Genomic DNA, 6,000 nt, shown 5'->3' with positions numbered 1-6,000 from the left:
AACCGACAGATTTGGCTGCAAATCTCGGAAAGTGAAGCTGATCTGACCTGAGACAGACCCCAGAAATCTCTGCTCTTAAAGCGGCCGGGAACCAGGTCATTGGACCCGCTTGGGGAACCAGGAAGTCGGCTGCAGCAGCGCGCATCACCGCGCTGCTGCAGCCGCTGCTTTAACCGGGGAATGTGGACGGTTCCGACCGGCCGGCGCTGCAGAACACTCACACACAAGTGTGCTTATTTAAATAGAGCGGAGCAAAACTTAGTTTGATTGTATTTTATTTCACTTTACACATCAAGCAAATCCTTAAAAGTCTTCATCATCTGTTTCGCATTAAACAGCTCAGTGGATGGTCTCATTCAGCTTCACCCGCCCCTTTCTCTTTTTACCTTCTCATGGTGGCCGACCTGACATTACCGTAATTCAGGTAATAGACACGGCGCACCGTTTCTTAAGGCGCCCGGCACATTAAAAAAAAAAAAAAAAAAAAAAAGTTGCGCCTTATGGTCGCGAAAATACGGTAATTAATTAGTCAAATGAGCCGCCACCTTGAGTACAAGAAGACGTTCGTCCTCAAAGTCAGAAACTTTGAGAAGAATCGGATAAATTACCTGAAACAAGTCGTTTCCAGTCCTGATACGCCCAGCGGTTCCCATGGAAACCCCTAAAACTTGCTGAGGTTCTTATTCGCCTCACTAGCACTGCTTTTTGATACCAGCGTGAACGACTAGCAGGCTTTTGAAACACAAACTTCTCTCAGGTGTTTGCTTCGAGTGGTGACCGGCAGAGGTGGGTAGTAACGAGTTACATTTACTCCGTTACATTTACTTGAGTAAGTTTTGGGAAATGTTGTACTTTTAGGAGTAGTTTTGAATCACTATACTTTTTACTTTTACTTGAGTAGATTTGTGAAGAAGAAACTGTTCCTCTTACTCCGCTACATTAGGCTACGTTGAGCTGTTACTTTTCTTTTATCTCTTTTATCCGCGTACGCGTCAATCTCATGACATCGCTGGGTGATTCTTTGGGAAAAATGTTTGTTTTTGCATGTTTTGTCACATTTACACAGACTACTTGTGCTTAATTTATTTTTTTATTCTGTTATTTTATTTATTTTATTATTTATTAAAGTACTTGAATTTACTTTAAGATTATTTTAATTGAAGCTATTTTTTATTTTTTATTCATTATAATTTATTTTATTGATTTAATTTGCCTGAAGATGATTATTTTGTACTTTTGTCTGTTTGAATGGTTGTGTTAAAGAATAAATCAGACGTTACTCAACAGTTACTCAGTACTTAGTTTTTTCACCAAGTACTTTTTTACTTTTACTCAAGTAATTATTTGGATGACTACTTTTTACTTCTACTTGAGTCATATTATTCTGAAGTTACAGTACTTTTACTTGAATACAATTTTTGGCTACTCTACCCAGCTCTGGTGACCGGTTGCCCTTAGCAACGTTTACTTCAAACCAGCTCAGACGGAAAGAGTTGTCCTTCCACGTGTCGACCACCAGGGGGCGACACGTCTACAAGACATACAAAATACTCTGACCTTGTCTTTGTAAATGTCACATTTTTGTGTGAAGTCACTAATTTGCATCACAAGTTGAACCTTGTCTGTACTTCCTTCAGGGAGAGAAGTAAAAGGTTGTGTTAGACATAACGGGTTAAAGCCGCCTGTCAATCACGATTGTGTTCAAGTTCTGACAGGATCTTAACTTCATTTGACTAGAAAAACCCTTCACACTGACGATTCCTCTCCTTTGTGCTGCTTTGGCTGATTACGGAGCGACTGCAGACTCTCGCCGGCGTATTTGATCCTCCGCCATCGGCCCGATGCTCCGGAGCGATAGTGCCGCCTGGGGAGGGGAGATAAGTTTGTGCAGGAGACATTTTTTCACGTTACACAGTATCTTAAAGCGATATATCCGCCGGTATCTGCGCATGTCCCTAAACACCTCAAAAGAAACGGACTTGCCTCCATCTGAACGGGAGCTCTTTGTCTCTAACTCACGGTCAGTAATTACGAGCTTTGTTGAAGTCGCTGCGGCGGCGAATTCACAGGAGCTTTAGACTAGGAATGGGTGATATTTTATTTTTTTATTTATTTATCCTTTATTTATACAGATAAAACACTTGAGTCCGAAGACTCATTTTCAAGTGTGACCTGTTCACATCCACACAGTTGCATAAAACATAAAAATGAGACATGACAAGATATTTTACACGATGTACCGTGAAGGAAGGAAGGAAGGAAGGAAGGAAGGAAGGAAGGAAGGAAGGAAGGAAGGAAGGAAGGAAGGAAGGAAGGAAGGAAGGAAGGAAGGAAGGAAGGAAGGAAGGAAGGAAGGAAGGAAGGAAGGAAGGAAGGAAGGAAGGAAGGAAGGAAGGAAGGAAGGAAGGAAGGAAGGAAGGAAGGAAGGAAGGAAGGAAGGAAGGAAGGAAGGAAGGAAGGAAGGAAGGAAGGAAGGAAGGAAGGAAGGAAGGAAGGAAGGAAGGAAGGAAGGAAGGAAGATGAAGAAGGAAGGAAGGAAGGAAGGAAGGAAGGAAGGAAGGAAGGAAGAGGAAGGAAGGGAGGAAGGGAGGAAGGAAGATGAAGAAGGAAGGAAGGAAGGAAGATGAAGAAGGAAGGAAGGAAGGAAGGAAGGAAGGAAGGAAGGAAGGAAGGAAGGAAGGAAGAGGGAGGAAGGGAGGAATATGAAGAAGGAAGGAAGGAAGGAAGGAAGGAAGATGAAGAAGGAAGGAAGGAAGGAAGAAAGATGAAGAAGGAAGGAAGGAAGGAAGATGAAGAAGGAAGGAAGGAAGGAAGAAAGATGAAGAAGGAAGGAAGGAAGATGAGGAAGGAAGGAAGGAAGGAAGAAAGATGAAGAAGGAAGGAAGAAAGATGAAGAAGGAAGGAAGGAAGATGAGGAAGGAAGGAAGATGAGGAAGGAAGGAAGGAAGGAAGGAAGGAAGGAAGGAAGAAAATAAGGGAGGAAGGAAGTAAGGAAGGGAGAAAATAAGGGAGGGAAGAAGGAAGGAAGATGAAGGAGGAAGGAAGGAAGGGAGAAAATAAGGGAGGAAGGAAGGAAGGAAGGAAGATGAAGGAAGGAAGGAAGGAAGTAAGGAAGGGAGAAAATAAGGGAGGAAGGAAGGAAGATGAAGGAGGAAGGAAGGAAGGAAGGAAGTAAGGAAGGAAGGAAGGAAGGAAGGAAGGAAGGAAATAAGGGAGGGAGGAAGGAAGGAAGGAAGGAAGGAAGGAAGGAAGGAAGGAAGGAAGGAAGGAAGGAAGGAAGGAAGGAAGGAAGGAAGGAACGAACGAAAAATTCCCGTTGATGAGGTTTTTGTGTAACAAACATGGCGGAGTGAGATAGATTTATAGTTAAAAAGATGGTATTTTTTTATCTTCATTTTTATCGTTATCGGGATAAATGCCAGAAATGATCGTGGTACATTTTTTAGTCCATACCGCCCATCCCTACTTTAGACGGAGTCGTACAGCGAAACGATTAAACCAAACAAATGTATGTAATGTAGCGATTTGCTGCTCATAATGGCCAGAAAAGTGCTCGTTTGGCATTGGTTATTTTCATATCCAGTCGTCCTCAGATTGCTTTCTTGGGTGCAGTTTTAATAAGATTGAGATGTTTGCATTTAAAAAAAAAAATGCAGAAGTGCGTTTTGTTGTTGCTGGATAAATATCCAGCCTGCGTGTTTCATGATACACATGGGTCTCCTTGTCTCCTCAGATAATCACGGCGTGAGTTTCTCTCTCCACGAGCCGCTCCAGCCTGCGTGATGCTGATATTTATAACGGCCGGCTCTCATTGGTTTTTCAGTGGGAAGCCCGAGCCTTCTGTGGCGGTTAGGATGTTTGTATGCCGGATCAATAACCTCCCTACTCTCTCCCCCTAGCATTAATAAGATCATTGATTATCTGCCTGCCGATGACTGATTACCCTTTTACAGCATCAACTGGGTCTATTATTAGTCCCCCAGCTTATGAGATGCTTCTGTGCCTAATAAATCTGGTTGTGTGTGATTCTGATGAAAGGACTGGTGGACGTGTTCTGGTTCCGTGGTGTTGGATCACTTATCTGCCTTTTGGCTGAGATTAAGTGGAGCATCTGTTGTTATCGCCGTGGTTTCCCATTCGTCCCGGTATCAGGACAACATGTTGAACAGATTCTTTAGCATCCGGAGCTTTAAAAAAGGGGCTTGTTTCATTTTCTCATGCTTGGACCTGCAGTCTGAGTCAGAAAGATCCCAAATTAGATCCTAAATTTAAAATCATATATCAGATATGATACACTAACTACCCGGATAGTAGTAATAGAGATAATGGACACCAGTGAGAATCATATACATGTGCAAAGAACTGAAACCATTATTGAATTGAGCTCAATTAAGAGGGACTGATTCTATTTTCATTTGTTTGTTTTTTATTTTTTTATTTCACTTTATGGCGCCTATGGCGTAGGGTACGGCGTACGGCGCGCGTCGACGCGTAACATCGACGCAGAGCCTATGGCGTAGGTTAAGTAACCTACGGCGTAGGCTCTGCGTTGGTGTAACGCGGAACCATAAATCAGCCTTTATTCCGGCGTGATCTTCGTTAAACAGGCAAACTAGTGATTATGTACATTCACTGAGTGAATATTATGAAAGTAAAATATATATTTCTTGCTAGAAATGTAATCAAAACGCATTTTTATGCAGAAACTAACTAAAAATATTGATTTTTTTTTTTATTCACTAAAAAATAAGAAATGTCCGCCATGTTTTTTTTTTTTTTGATTCAGTCCGCAAATGACGACGAAAAGCATTCTGGGAAATTTTTCTGTCTCTAGAAAACTAGTGAGGATCGGAAATCCCTACATCCGTAGGGACAGATTCATAGCCACTACACTACTTTTCTCAACTACCCCTAGGTGGAAAGAGGAATTGGGACACCACTACCCTCACGGGAACGCGCAAAATTTAGGGGTAGGGATGAAAACGAGGGGTAGTGGGAGTATTGGGACAGGGCCTAAGTGTCCAAATATTGTGGCATTAAAGTGCCAACTGTTCTAAAATAAAAAAAAAAGCTACCAAATGTCCGGACAAGATGCTGAACCTCAAAATGTTCGTCTCTTGCAAGTCAATTTGGTTAAAAGCATCTGCTTAATGAAAGAAACACTGTAATATGAGGTACCGTATTTTTCGGACTATAAGTCGCATCAATCAAGAAATGCGTCATAAAGAAAAAAAAAACATTAGTCACATTTTTGGGGAAATTTATTTCGTAACATCAACGGTTATTCAGCTACACGTAGCATAAACAAATAGCTGAATACACTGCAAAAATAGCCCTGCTAAAAAATAAGCCTAATATTCCTAAATGATCCTAGATGGCGGCGCAGATGGATGCAGCGGCTCACAGCTCTCCACTTCAGTCCTCTTTTTTGTTAGAGCCCGGATAGCTCAGTCGGTAGAGCATCAGACTTTTAATCTGAGGGTCCAGGGTTCAAGTCCCTGTTCGGGCGACAGTATTTTTGTTCTTTTCAATACTTAATGTCCAAATATATTTCTTTAAATCTCAGTGTACCCAGGTACACTGACAATAAAGTATTCTATTCTATTCTAAATGTAGTCAAATTTGTCTTATTATGAGCAAATATATCTCCTCCAATGGAGTTAGAAAGATTTTCTTGACTAGAACTCTTAAAACTAACAAAATAGTCTGAAAACAGTCTTATTTTTTTTTTTTCTTGAAACAAGACTTTTTAATTTTCTAAGAAATTAGTTTTTTGCAGTGTCCGGTAAGTCCGGTATGCTGACGTAAGACTAATTCAGCTGCACAGTAGCATAAATATCGTACCTGGGAGGCTGAATAGGCAGAAATAACAAAACAAACTGGCGAGTCCATCATTGAAGTTACTGCTAAGTCATTTTCTCAGTTGTATTTAAGTTAATTAATGTTTAAATTACCCAATTTCCAGTGGTACAGGAGCAGCACATACTGGTCACGACCCTA

The 6,000-nt window shown here is 41.3% G+C and overlaps 1 non-coding gene across 1 annotated transcript; it reads left to right on the top strand.

Annotated features, from left to right (window-relative positions):
• Positions 1-5,436: 5,436 nt before the first annotated feature.
• trnak-uuu (transfer RNA lysine (anticodon UUU)) lies at positions 5,437-5,509 on the top strand. Its single transcript has one exon. It is a non-coding gene; the product is annotated as a tRNA-Lys (tRNA).
• The last annotated feature ends 491 nt before the right edge of the window (positions 5,510-6,000 follow it).

This window comes from Cololabis saira, chromosome 1 (genome assembly GCF_033807715.1).
Source record: "Cololabis saira isolate AMF1-May2022 chromosome 1, fColSai1.1, whole genome shotgun sequence".
NCBI classification, from domain to species: domain Eukaryota; kingdom Metazoa; phylum Chordata; class Actinopteri; order Beloniformes; family Belonidae; genus Cololabis; species Cololabis saira.
The sequence above is the reverse complement of the archived record's forward strand: the minus strand, read 5'-3'. Positions and strand labels throughout refer to the sequence as shown.